Raw genomic sequence first — 15,477 nt, forward strand, 5'->3', positions numbered from 1 at the left:
TGTCCAAAGCTTTAGTAAATCCCCATAGAAAACCTCTCTTGCTCTGGACAGTTCCTGACATAGACAGAGGTGGCAGCAGGTGAGCACTGTGTAAGGGTATATGTACACTGAGTAAATGTCGCGGATAACTCTGCACAGATTCCGATGCTCATTCCCGCACGCTCCCACTTGGCTCTCCACCCGTCCCATGCAGAGTTATCTGCGACATTTACTCTGTGTGCACATACCCTCAGGCTGGAAACAATGCCCCACTTCCTGCAGAACATACAGCAGCTGATAAATACTTGATGGATTGAGATTTTTTTCAGTAGAAGTATCTAACAAATTTGTATATCTTTCTGACACCAGCTAATTTGAAAATATTTTTTTTCACCCCCCTTTAAAGATGCATGAAAAAAAACTTAACATGTCAGAGAGACATATTAAAAGTTGTAATCAGTTGGGGTCTAAGTGCTCAGATCACTACCGATCAGGAGAACAAGCCAGGAGAAGTCCACACTCTCTCACAGGTCTGTATCACGTGACAAGACGGCCACATAAAGCCAGTCTATGGAGCTGTCTCCTCACACAGAGCAGGGAGAGGACCGTAAGTCAGTGTGGTTGTATCTCTGCTCATTCCTATGATCGGCACGGGTCTGAACATTCCCTGACATATCAAAAGTATTTTTAACAGGTACACTTTAAAAGTCTTTCATAGTGAGAGGACGTGTTTAGGCAGCCTCTCTGCTGAGAGGTATTGTCAGGATATGGGACCAGAAAGACAAAGTACAGGTGCAGCCTTGAAGCTTGTGGCCGCTCTGCTTTCCCTGCCTTATTGCCTTAATCGCCCTAACGGTAGCGGACAACTGGTTGACAGACTCTAATCCTTACTAAGTGTGAACATAGAACAAAAGACAAGACAAACGCAACACAATACAGCAGGGTCAGAGGTCCAGGTCAGCAACAAGAGGACGGCACAGTACAAAACGTAATCCAGGAGAATAGTTAAGTCCAAAAGCCAGAAGTCAGAATACCAAGTACACAAATGCAGGAGGAACGGTAGGTCAAGACAAACTGGTAAACTAGGCTCTATAACAGGCAAGGAACAACAGTCAAGGGAGGATACTTATGGGGCTTGGACTCCTAGACCCAGACGTGATTGGGGCTGAGACTCCAGCCCCAGGACAATACAATAGTATGACTGGCGGTGCCAACCGCCAATCACTCACCCTAAATGTAGGGCAGCTGTGCCGCTCAGCCGGGGGCAGACAGAACCAATGAACGCTGCCGCGCCCCTAGCAACCCGACCAGTTGCCAGGGATACCGTTGGCATCGACAAGGGGCCGGCCACACGCTCCGGCAGCTATGCTTGTCAGCTTCTATTCATAAGAGAAAAGGATTTGTCAGAGAACATCTTGGGATGAGAACAATTCCTGCTAAGAACACCAGTTTGGGGTTGATGTTTGTTCCTGATAAGATTTTCTGTACAAAGTTTGCACTGGTCCAACCTCTCTACTGAGAGGAAGATGGACTGTAGTTAGCTGACAACTTGCCTCTCTAGTGCGAAGATGTGTTAAGTTAGCCTTTCTGCTGATAGGTGTCTCCTCCTTCCCTCTCCCATCCCTGTCCATGCTTAAATAACAGCTGGAAGCCAAGCTCCGTCTTCAAATCTCATTCCTGCACTGTCCATAGAAATTCAGGAAACAGGGCTCGGCTTCCAGCTGACTTCCAATCAAGCAGGGACTGGGATGGGAGGGGGAGCGAGGGGGAGGAGGAGCTTGGGAACACCTCTCTGGCACTTTTCAGTGTAGAATAAAAGTGTTTTCCTATGTAATGGAAGCACAGATGGATATATAGGAGGTAGAGTGTGTATTGCGGCATAGTAAATTACGGTTATTATATATATTATGTATAATACATATACTATGAGACATGTCCTCCCTTTTCCGACATGTTATAGAAATGCCATGCGTCTGAGGACAATATTAATATGGCTGTTTGCACGGCAGACACTTTCCTTATTTTAAAGATCTTGGGGCGCACATGGTCGGACGCGCTTGTACTTTTTTTTTTTATGACCTTTAAAGAATTTATTGTGAGGAAAATGTTGAAATGTCCCTTGAAGGAAAGCGGAGAGAAGGTAATTTAAACACAGCTTGTGGTGGGAATATGCGATCTATCACATTCGTGAACATCCGTAAACCACGTTTCGCAGAAAGAGACTCCCCGCTGACACGGCACAGGTTTGCAGACAAATTAAGCAAGATTTCGATTTTCATGCACTTAATATTGTCAGTCTGTTAGTTCTCTTCACGTGAAAGGGCGGAATCCGCTTCAAAGGAAAATTGTTTACAGAGGCGTCCGGGCTTCCAGCGTTGGGGGGGTGATCGAGCGCCGTGCCGCATGGACATGCAAATGTATAAAGAGTTACAGAAATGGAAAGTAATGAAATCAACTTGTTTCTATCGCCGAGATTATTTTATAGCAAGACTAGAAATTTCTTTCTATATGCTGTATAGGGGCTTGTATCTGATGATTGGGTATAAAATGCTGAATCGCTGTATAAATATAAAGTTTTACAACTTTCTAATATGGTTTGTGCTCCAATTAGTCACCATTGTCAAGATATACTGGTTTGCTGTCAGTGAATATGTGGTATGCTTCCGGATGATGTTGTAGCGGTAGGAAGGCCGGTCACTTGCTATATGGAAGTGTGATGCCACTCCTGTGGTGGATGGCCGAGATACCGCCAGATCTTAAGGGTTTTGTCATGTGACGCCAGTGCCTGTGTGATGTCACGCCTGCTTTTAAGGTGTAAGGCAGGTTGTACCCTTTTCCCCTGTGGTCGGTGTCCTGTCAGGTTGCTGCCGACTCCCTTGGGATTGTGTCACAGGTGATGTAGTCACAGGTGGCCAGAGCGGTGTAGTAACCCTCCCGAATAGTAGTAGGACCCGCCACCCACAGAAAGGGGAAATGTCCCAAGGTTGCGGTGTAAGTGCTGTGCAGGCGGTAGTCAGTAATCACAGACTCAGGTGATAACGTTGACTTGGTGTCATGAATGTGCCTAGGATGAACTCCGTGCGTCCCTCAGCTCGTGCTGCGCGGCTGAGATGGCGCTGATATTCAGTGTTTTGTATGTCTTGTGCAGTAACCTGAACCCTGTCTGAACACTGGCCTATTTCTAGTATTGTGTTCAGCCCCACCCGTCTGCTGTGTGCTCTGGCTATTTAGGAGTTACACTGCTGCCAGTTCTGATCCGCAGGTGATTCTGTTTGGAACCAGGAGCCTTGTCCAATAGGGGGCTGGAACTGTCTCCTTGTTCCCTATAAGTGTTTGGCTGAGGCTCATTCTAGTGCCGGATATTGAGCTTGTCCCTGCCTGGTTCTGTTTCTCTTGCTCTGTTTATTCTGACCATTTCTGTTTGTATTTCTGACTATCCCTGCTTGCTGCCTGCCCCTGACCATATTGCCTGTTTATAGACCTTGCTTCTTGGATTGTGTTTTTGTACTGCGCTGCCCGATTGTTGTGACCCGGACTGTCGACCATTCTTTATTGTGTTTTGTCTGTCTGTCTTGTCTTTTTGTCCCACCAAGCCAGTACAGGGACCGCCGCCCAGTTGCTGCCCTAGGGTTTAGCCTAGGGGGGCAAGTAGGTAGAGTCAGTGGGCGGGGCTGAGCTAAGGGCTCACTGTCTTGTCTTGTCCTGCTGTCCGGTTCCTGACACTTGGTTTGCTACTTGTAAATGTGCAGCAGGTAATACAACAAATCTTGAAATACACTTGATACAGTTCCAATAAATACACATACAAAGAACCACCAGATCTGTGTGATAAGTGCTGAGTAGGATGTAGTAGAGTTGATAAGGTTGTACAGAGGTAGTAGAGAGGAGGGTGCCGTGAGAGTCTCAACCCAATTAGTAATGTGCTCTGCCGGGATGTTGGAGTGTAGAGAAGAATACTTTGTAGAAGAAGAAGAAACAACCTGTGACTGAGTTTTGACCCTTTCCTATAGTCTTCTGATACCTGGGATGAGCGGAATGGTTAGGATTTCCTAAGTACACCCGCGTTGCGAGATGGAGTTCATAGACTTTACGTAACTTTGCTCCACCCGGATCAGTTCCTAGCCCTTTGGCTCTCTTGCGGATACTGTCCAGCACTGTAGTGACTCCTAGTCCTCATCGTGGGTTGAGGTTATCTGTAGGCTAGTTCTCTCTTGAAGGGCTTAACAGTGCATCACACAGCGTGTGTGGTACTTCTAGAAAGAGGTTTGTGAGAGCTGACTGTTCTGCGTCCTACCCATGCGGGATACCAACTAAGACTGACTTGTAGAGGGGACCTGGCAGAGGGCCAGGGCCCAGGTAGAACCACTGTGGAGAGCTACGTCCTTTCTCCACCAAGGCTCAGCTAAGACTCTTCCTTCACTCAAGGGACTAACGTCCTAACCAGTGTGTAAGATGCACTGTGGTTGGGTGGAAAAAGTGCAATAGAGAAACGGGATAGAAAAGAGAGGATAGGAGAGAAGAGAGGAGAAATCCTACTGGAAGGAAGGAAGGAAGGAAGGAAAAAATACAGTGGCTAGATAGATGATATATATGAGAACAGCACGCAGTATACACACACACAAACATATATATATATACTGTATACCTTCCACCCACATAGGAGAGATGATCCTTGATAACCAGCGCTGTGTAAATGTGTATACAATCCATTGTGGATGTCACCTCCCTAGAAGAATACAACAGCCCCACAGAGCTGGAGATGTAAATTGTGACCTATAGAAATCTTCATGAAAAATGTATCTAGAACAGCAAGGTTTGTAAATTTCAATCAATGCAAATGGATTTGGATTTCTCTTTCCCTTCCATTCCTCATCTCTCCATGTACATGGCTGGGATCCTCACCATCAATGGCTGCTCTCCTGATTTGGTTTTAATTGCTCTTTCCGCCGGAGCCGTCGCTGGTGATTTTCAGAGCGTCATTTCTACGTTAATTGATTTTCCACTCGCTGTCGTGTGCTGCCCGGGTGCGTATACAGATCATTTATTTTCTGGGACAAACATTGGAGTGATCTGCAGCCTGTTCTATGTGTTCCTGATATGTGAGAATGGAGGCAGAAAAATAACACATGGCTGCGGGATCGTCCTGCACACAGCATCTCATGTCCCTTAGAATAACTGGGAAGTGTATGACCACTGGGGGTCCGACATCCGGGACCCCTGCCGATCAGCACAATAAAGACTACAGTCTGCAGGATCAGGTACTGGAGAACTCCTGCAACTGTATCAGTAAAAAATGGTCAATAAGTGCTCCAACCCCAATATAGGACGGACATTACTGATCAATTTTTTTATGGCCCATCCTACGGATAAGTTATCAATTTTATAGATTTGGACAACCAATACATATCATTCAGGGGGCACTTAAAGGGGTACTCTGGAGGAAAAAATGTGGTTCAATCAAAAGTCCAAGTTCCAGTACTTATCAGCTGCTGTATGTCTTGCAGGAAGTGGCATATTCTCTCCAGTCTGACACAGTGCTCTCTGCTGCCACCTCTGTCCATGTCAGGAACTGTCGAGCAGTAGCAAATCCCCATAGAAAACCTCTCCTGCTCTGGACAGTTCCTGACACGGACAGAGAGCACTGTGTCAGACTTCAAAGAATACACTACTTCCTGCAGGACATACAGCAGCTGATAAGTACTGGAAAACTTGTGATTTTCTTTTTAATATAAGTTAATTACAAATCTATATAACTTTCTGACACTAGTTAATTTGAATTTGATTCTTTTTGCCGGAGTACCCCTATAAATACACAGTCTGATTTGCTGGTATCCTGTTATAGAGCAGTAGTAGCTGAGCAGGTTGATATATATGTTTGTGGAAAAAGGTTTGTAGAACTTGTTATTCATTGATCTAAATTTCTGCTCATTCTTAGCTTAGGAGTCCAGTAGGCGGTCCTAATCAGTACCTGACAGTAACTGCATGCATTTTGGCCGCCCAATTAACTCCTTTGTCCAGAATGAGAAGAAGTTTTAAGTCAGCAAATAATACGTTTTACTGACTCTTTCACCACAAAATTATTAACCAATCTGTTCATCTCTTCCCGCTCCATAACATGTTGCTGGTGCAATAAATAATATTTTAAGGTGACTCTTCACACGTATGGCGTAGATTTGTAGTTGCAGATTCAAAGAAAATCTGCTGTAGATCCTGTACGTGTTTTCCGATTAAAATGTACTTGTCACCTATCCACGGGATAGAAAACAATTAAGTGGTCGCGGGAGGTCCGACCGCCATACCCCCAGCTTCTATGTTTCAAATACAGCTGTGGGTCGACATGTGATCCTCAGCTCTACTCATTCTTTATTTAGAGATTGAATAGAGCCACGGGTCATGTGGCAACCCGGGGCTCTAATCCGAATAAAGGAGCCAGGGGCCAATCTGGAGATCGCCGGGAGGTACGGGGGTCGGACCCCCCACAATCTCTTACTTGTCCCCCATCCTAAGGATAGGAGACAAGTAAGTGTCAACCAGAGAACCCCTTTAGAGTGTCACTGTCGTCTAAATTTTTTTTGCAGAAATCAATAGTCCAGGAGATTTTAAGAAACTTTGTAATTGGTTTTATTAGCCGAAAAATGCATTTTTATCATGAAAAAGCTTTTTGAAGCTCTCCCCCTGTCTTCATTGTTCTCTTATGGAGAGGGTAGGGGTTGAGTGAGATGAGGCATCAAAACAGGACAGCAAAGAGTTAATTTACAGCTATCTCCTCTGAGGTCAGCACTGATCTCTCTGACCTCTGAATAGCAGCTTTCACACAGGTCCAGCTGTGTAATCCTTTGTTCTCTGCTCTCTGCTGCCGACTAATCTCCCTCCTCCCCCCCCTCCCCTCTCCATAGGCTACAGAGGGCTCGAATCATGTAAAAAAGTCGAGATTTCCTGATGATGAGCAGTGAATGAGAGAGGAGGGAGAGGGGACCTGGGGAAAGTCTTTTTGAATGCAGATAATGGCATATTTGTCTAATAAACCCATTTACCATGTTTCTTAAAATGGCCTGGACTATTGATTTCTGCAAAAAATAAAATAAAGTATATATATATATATATATATACGACAGTCACACTTTAAGCTTCAATTATATAGAACAAATTAAAATCTGCTACTCTAATCAGAGGAATCAGATCTTGTGCCGGTCCATAACACTGGATTATCAGAGTTTCTGGATTACAGGATGCTGGAGCAAAGGAATTTTATTTCTATAGGGAACAAATGCATCTAGAATGGCTGAACACTCAGGGAAATGATCTTAACCTTGAAGCTGATGTACAATATAGTAACAAATATCCACTGGACGCCTGACAGGAGGGACTGACATGTGACGAGAGAAAAACAGACTGTCCGTAATTGAATGACAGGCAGCGGCAAATATTATCATCCACTGATTCATGGGATGAGAACTCCAATGTTTCTCTTATAATGTGTCCTCAGGCTCTGAGCAAATGTTTTATGGTTTCCTGCCTGCCATGTAGTAAGTCAATTACGCTAAGTAACATATGTCACCATTGTGTGCACAGTGTAAGATCACAGAGCGCTCACACACTCCATTTACTTATTCAAAGGGGAACAAAGTGTTCCTATAGCTTTATGTATGATAGAATGGAACAAATCCTATAAAATACTAAATATCCAAAACATATGGATCCTGGTTCTGATCATTGTCAAGGATGAGCCGACTGCAATGGGTGGAGCTTGGGTGGCAGCTGTATGGACAGGCTCTTGGTATTACAGATGTGGCACCTGAATCCTACCAAGCCCTTACACAATGCTATAACCTACATCACAATAAGGCACTTAAAAGTCATATAGCGAATAAGAAAATAGGTGATGTGGGTGGAAATAGGGGTGGGACGTGATGGAAAATCACTGTCTGACTCCTTTGTTTTGGGAGGGATAAGCCGCGGCCAAAGCTCTCTGGCTTACCCCTTCCTTCCCCGTAGAGAACATAGGAACGCTCGACTGTGACAAATGTTCTAATGTATGGAGAGGACGGGTGGCAAGTGGGAAAGATAACTGATGGCTGAACGATTGTTCAGATGTTAGTTACTGAAGATGTATAGGGGTTTTTTGGTGAAAATTATTTTTCTTTCAAATCAACTGGTGTAAGAAAGTTATATAGATTTGTAATTTACTTCTATTTCAAAATCTCAATCACTCCAGTACTTATCAGCTGCTGTATGTCCTGTAGGAAGTGGTGCATTTTTTTCCCAGTCTGACACAGTGTTCTCTGCTGCCACCTCTGTCCATGTCAGAAACTGTCCAGAGCTCTGGACAGTTCCTGACATGGACAGAGGCGGCAATAGAGAATATTTTTTCTTCGGAATACCCCTTTAAGTATCTATACTGCTACATATATGTATTCAATGCCAAGAGGAAACAAATACCATGGTCCTTAAAGGGGTATTCTGAGGAAAATTAAAGTAGGAGATCGCGGGGGGTCCGACCCCTGAACCTTCTGGCGATCTACGTATCAGACCCCGGTCGGCTCTTTTATGAATAAAGCCCCAGGTCGGCACGTGACCTGTGGCTCTATTCATTCTTATGGAGCGTCAGAAAGAGCCAAGTGCATCACTCTTCCGGCATACTCGAATCTTTTCGACACTCTATAGGAATGAATAGAGTCTCGGGTCACATGCCGACCTGGGGCTCTATTCATAACAGAGCCAGCCTAGGCCTAATACGTAGATTGCTGGGTGGTTCAGGGGTCAGACTCCCCACGATCTCCTACTTTTCCCCAATCATGTGGATAGGGGAAAAGTAAATTTTCCCCAGAATACCCCCTTAACTAGGCTCACACCACTAAGTGTGCCATGTAATAAATCTTAAAAGTTATACCATAATAGAAACACCCAAATGAGTAACTCCAGCATGCTATACTGCTGCGGCTTCTGCTCCAAGTGTGGTGAGTAAGTACTATAGGAGGATGATAATGTGTACAGCATTGCAAGCACCAACAGATCACTGCAGATCACTCCTATCAAAAAGTACCAGTAAAAAAACCTAGTAATATAGGTATTCATATTCAAAAAGATGCTTTTCTTAAAAGGGAACCTGTCACCCCCCATGTCGGGGTGAAGGCCGCCCGACCCCCCGCTAGAGCCCTGGATACTTACCCATCTGGCCAAGTCCCGTTCCTGGAGCCGGTCCCGGGGCGGAGATATCCCCGTCTGAAGCCCGGCGTGCCCGCTGCTGAGATGAGTCCGACGCCCATAAAGAACGAATGGAGCTATGGGCATGGGATTCATCTATGCAGTGCGCGCGCCGGGCTTCAGACAGGGATATCTCAGCCCCGGACCGGCTCCAGGAACGGGACTTGGCCAGATGGGTAAGTATCCACGGCTCTAGCGGGGGGTCGGGCGGCCTTCACCCTGGCACTGGGGTGACAGGTTCCCTTTAAAGGAGAAGTCTGACCCTAGCTGAAATCTGAAAGGCGGCATGGGCGAACCTAACAACTAATTTTTACCTCTCGCCAATCCATCACGTGACCTGCTGCGGGACCCCTACCAGAAGGCATTTTCCCTGTGATGACATCACAACCAAGGAGGAAAATGCCTGTCCTGGATGATGGACTGGCTGCTCTATCAATCAGTGACTGGCCATCAACCGGGTTGTGACATCAACTCTGGTGGAGATCTCAGAGCCTGGCTGGGGTCCTGGAGTGTTGATCCAAGGCTGGAGAGACACGAGGAGAGGTGAGTCTGGAAAATTTTTAAAGCCCCCCCCCCCCCCCCGACCCTGCATTTTGAACAAAAATGCAACTTCACTGCAGCCTATGCCCAATGCTGCAGCTATGTTAATTTACAATGCAGGATGACACAGGGACAGAAGCTGTGCCTGTGTCATCTGTGTTGCTTCCCAGCTGTCAGTGATAGCCAGGGATCTGCCGCAACTGTCAGCACCAGAGCCAGGTAGGGATGTCCAGGGAAGGAAAGGCTGAAGCACGCCCGCTGTCGGCACGCAACTGTGAGCTCTGCCCTCTCTCCTTTCTCCCTTGCCACTGTTACAGTCTTCTAACAGCGGCAGGGGACAGGGGAGAGGGGCAGACCTAGGGACTTCAGCTTTATGAGCCCATAAGTTGAAGTCCAAAAATGACCTGGGCATTGAGGTCTCAATGACCCATGGTCGTGAAAGGGCTAAAGACGGGAAAGAAATGATGTTCTGTAGCTGGTTTCTTTTCAAAGAATACATTACATGTATATTTTTTTCCTTTATTTTTTGTGTGGTTATAGTTAAACTATAGTTAAAGAGGATGTACCACTACATCCTCTTTAACCTGAAACCACGGATCGAACGGTGTCGGCACGGGGAAGCCGGGCCAAGGCCCGGTTCCCGTGTACGGCGCCGTTCTATGTACCGGAACCGGTCGGTGCTCAAGCACTGGAGGTAGGCCGGCCCGCCTCCAGTGGGAGGGAATTACCTCTCCTGTATGACGCGGCTCCATTCATTCTAAGGGAACCGGGCCTCGGTCCGGAAAACGGCGCCGTTCGATCCATGGCTTCAGGTTAAAGAGGATGTACCTGGTGGTACATCCTCTTTAAACTAAAATCGGATAAAGAAAACTAATCTTGTAGCTGAAGTGAAATTTAGAATTTATGCCGTTAGTTTTTTTCTTTTGTTCTTTTCTGAAAAGTTGAATCATTTGATCCCAGCATGAACAGGGCGAGGGCACGGCTGAAACCCAAATAGCAGTAAAGTATGATTGCCGCACAGGACCGGAGCGGGGAGAAGGCTTGGAAATTGTGTCATATTTTACGCTTCCAGCAATTTATTGACTGTCGCAGAGCAATTTGCAGATCGAAGAAAGTTTTTGTTGGGAAGTTTTTGAATTTCATTTAGAATTTAAAGGACCTATGGCAAGATGGTGACAAAGAAAGGAAAAGGAATATGAAAGGAATATGTACTAAATTACTCAATAGGTAACAAGGAAACAGACAGAATTATAGAACAAAAACAAGGTAAAACTAATGTAATTCTAGTTGAAAAAATGTAAACTTTCTGAAACCAGTTGATTTGAAAGAAAAAGATTTGCAATGGATGACCCCTCTAAAGGGGTACTTTGATGAAAAGTTTCAAATCAACTGGTGTCAGAAAGTTACATGCAATTTTTTTTTTATTTTTTTTTTTTATTTTTTATTATTTTCCAATTTTCCCATCAACCTACAATCATTTCAACATTATCTTACAAAAATCAGTACAAAATACATTAGGATCCACCATTCAACCCACCCTCCCCAGACCATCGCTCAGAGAAAAAAAACAAAAAAAAATCTTATACTTTTAATTCTATAGTTTTAGATAGATTTTACAAATATTTTCCCAGCTTGCAACACTGGGGGTAGAAGAGGACATCCAATTTCTAACAATCAATAATCTTCCATAAAATAATAAACACAACATTTTTTATCTTAACCTGGGAGGCTTTGACATTGAAAGTTCCCCCTAATATTCTCAGTTTTGAGGACCAAAAGTTACATGTAAATTACTTGTATTTAAAAATGTCAAGCCTTCCAGTACTTATCAGCTGCTGTATGTCCTGCAGGAAGTGGTGTTTTCTTTCCGGTGTGACACAGTGCTCTCTGCTGCCACCTCTGTCCATGTCAGGAACATAGAAAACCTCTCCTGCTCTGGACGATTCCTGACATGGACAGAGGTGGCAGCAGAGAACACTGTTTGAGACTGGAAAGAATACACCACTTCCCGCAGGGCATACAGCAGCTGATAAGTATTGAAAGACGCAGGCTGGGTTCACGTTGCATTTTTGCAGTCTATTTAACTACCTTTTTGTGTACACTAAAAAAAGAAGAAAAAAAACATTTGTTCCATTGAAAGTCAATGGAAAAAGGGATCCAAACGGATTGCACACAACAACATCTATTTTTCATCTGCCCCCCATAAAACGTATATGTGTTAAACAGGCTGCAAAAACGCAGTGTGAACCCAGCCTTATTCTGATGGTTTTAATGCTATGTGTAAAAATAGTTAAATTTCAAGATTTTATATGTATATATTCACATAAAACACACCAAACATTAACAAAAATATATACATAAAATAATAAATATGATCTAGGTTTACAAACATAGTTGCTTTCTCGCAAAAACAGCACTACCCCATCCTCAGGTCGTGCGTGGTATTACAGCTCTGCTCCATTCACTTCAGTAGAACCACACTGCAAAACCACACCCAAACAGAGGACAAACTGAGAGTTGGTATATGGAAATGAAAGGGGTCATGTTTCAAAAATATTGGATAACCCCTTAAAAATATGTAATAATACGACTTTTTCTTATTAAAAATCTCCTTTAAAAGCAAACATTGATATTTGCACGGTGCTTTTAAAGGAGGCCCCCTCCCCCTATAGGAGTCCATGATGGATTGAAAGAAGTTGCTGAATAGAGATGAGCGCAACTCCAGCATGCTTGGTACGTCTGAAATGGATGACCGATCACTGAACAAGTTGGATACAGCCATAGGCCATAGGCTGTATCCATGTATTCCTGGACTCCCTAGGGCTGCATCAAACTTCTTCAGCCACCGGTAATCAAATCCTGCACAATCCAATTCAAACAGACCGAGCATGCTGGAGTTACACTCATCTCTATTCAGCAACCCCTTTCAATCCATCATGGACTCCTATGGGGGGAGGGGGCCTCCTTTAATAGCACCGTGCAAATATCAATGTTTGCTCTTAAACCAATGTCGTCTGTTACCATTCTAGTCATGACCGGATCAATAATGACATGAATTTTATCCTATTAGACAATCAGACAGCTCTGCTGAATTATTCACTCCGTCCTGCAACCTCCACTTTATGTTGGTACATCGAAAAAAAAAAAGAAAAAAAGCTTCCTGCTTGTCCTTCAAAGATGAAAAGGCGTTCCTGGAATGAGACTGCTCGGAGGATGCGAACAGCCTGTGCTTTATATTTTGTTAATGCATTCTAATTTAAGATCCAAGGACCCGAGCTGTTTGTTGTTCCGACCTTTCTGTTGTTAATGCACTTATAGGCCGCGCCGCGCAGGTCTGTTGTCGCTATAATATCCATTCGGCACATAAAAGATTTCAGGTAGAGCTGTAAATTCCATTTGGCGACGTGTGATTAAAGTTACAGACTATAGAATAGCCGGCAGCTTCAGACGCAAGGGGGGAGAAGGAGATTGCTGTAGTCACATATCAGTCTGTGACACTGCTGCTGTATGAACATCCTGGCTGGTTATGGGGTATATAGGATATGATGCTTAGTATATAGTAAGATGAAGGCATAACCTGAACATTCTGGCTGGTTATGGGGTATATAGGATATGATGCTTAGTATATAGTAAGATGAAGGCATAACCTGAACATTCTGGCTGGTTATGGGGTATATAGGATATGATGCTACGTGTATAGTAAGATGGAGGCATAACCTGAACATCCTGGCTAGCTAGGATTCATGGGGCCCCATAGCAAAAAACTGTATGGGGCCCCCTTCCCCTACTCACTAAGAATATATATATATACAGTATATATGTGTGTGTATACATACTCTGTCATGTGGCCAAAAAATAAATCTCTTGTGGCCAGAGGCAGAATCCTGTGTGCAGCCACAACAGTGACTGGCAGAGCAGAAAGCCAATGTCTGCTTGTTCTGTCCATCTGTCCACTGTATTTAACTATAACAGCCTATTAGGAGCCTCATGGTTATATACATAGGTGCAGAAGCAGACTACCTTTTGCTTAACCCTTTATTTACTGCAGTGTGTAAGTCACCCAGTGTTCTCTTACATGCTGCAACACAAAAAAGGGTTAATACAGAAGACAATTAGCTCTCTCCTTCACTACTCATGCACTGATAACCCCTGACCTCTGCAGGAGCTCAGAAAAAAGAGGTCAGAGGTTAGAGGAGTAGTGAGGCAGAGAGGCAGAGAACTAATTGTCTTCTGTATTAACCCTTTTTTGTGTTGCAGCATGTAAGAGAACACTGGGTCACTTACACACTGCCGTACATAAGGGGTTAAGCAAAAGGACACAGGAGGCTCTTATCTTTCCTGGGCCCCCTCCCTCCACGGGCCCCATAGCAACCGCCTTCCCTGCCTCTATGGTAGCTACGCCACTGCCTGGCTGGTTATGGGGTATATAGAATATGATGCTAAGTATATAGTAAGATGGAGGCATAACCTGAACATCCTGGGCCTCGATGCCTTTTGTAATACTGGGGTCTTGTTATGTAGCATAGAAGCCATAGCAATCTCGATCATGCAATCATAGTGCACCCCCTACAGTGACACCCTCATAAAGACTGAAAATATTACTATACAGCGTTATGAATAACACAAAATATACCATGGGTCAGTTGCCTATTGTTCTCATTGGGAGGAATTAAAGAGGTCTTCGAGGCAAAACAGATTGATGGCCTATCTACTGCATTAGTCATCAATCACTTATTGGCAGGGTGCTGTAACCTGTTCGGCTCTATGTCTCTATGATATGCCAAAAGTTTTCTCAGAATCCTGCTCCACACTGATGAGGGACAACACCACGAAACAGCTGTCTGTGGATGGTTACCTGGCCTTGGTTTTTCCCTTGTCATTACATTGACTTATAGGGCCACTTAATATGGTGGTTTTGGTGGTTTCCTTACAGGAGCGGCCCCTTGGCTGGGTCCTTCCCGGAGGGATATCTGGCTATTCCTGTGTTTTGAGACTCTTCAATGAGGCTCCACGGGCTCTTCTTTTGCATAAAAGTTTTCTCAAAACGCAGAGACACTTTTCTGGTCTTAAATTAAGCCCCCCCCCCCCCATACCCCGCTGGCTTTACTAAGATGCGCATTCCTGTAAGTAAATTTCGCGGGACCTGCTCCTCTCAGAGGGCGGGTACAGAAATCTACACCTGCTTTGGAGCAGGTGTAAATTTTTGCCATGATTTCCAGGCTAGGTAAATTAGGCCACTCTTACTTTTCACCTTGCAACGCCCCACTTCCCCTCAGGCGAGTGGGCCGTATCCCACAGGAGCATTTGATAAATGTTCCTCTATGTGTCTACGGGACATTTGAACTTAGGGTCCTATTACATGGGCCGACTACGGCCCGATCATTATAGTAAACAATACCAATCTGCTAGATCGGCGCTTGTTTACTGGACCTATTAGACAGCCATATAATCGGACAGTAAGGGCTGCATTGACATTGTTAGCGATGTCTACGCAACCCTTGCCCCTAAACCTCATACCTTACCTCTCTCTGCTCCCAGTCTTCTCTCCTGTGCTCCGCATCTTCCCGGTCCCCAGGTCCACAGCCTGTGATTGGCTACCCCTGGGACCGGAAAACTGTGGAGCACAGGAGAGAAGACCGGGAGCGGGGAGAGGTAAGGGATTAGGTGTTTGGGCAACCTCAGGCCAGACCCCAAAATAATACAGACTCCAGATCAGGCCCCTAACTAAATACAGACCACAGACCAAACATTAAA

The sequence above is a fragment of the Dendropsophus ebraccatus genome, chromosome 9, assembly GCF_027789765.1.
Source record: "Dendropsophus ebraccatus isolate aDenEbr1 chromosome 9, aDenEbr1.pat, whole genome shotgun sequence".
Taxonomy (NCBI): domain Eukaryota; kingdom Metazoa; phylum Chordata; class Amphibia; order Anura; family Hylidae; genus Dendropsophus; species Dendropsophus ebraccatus.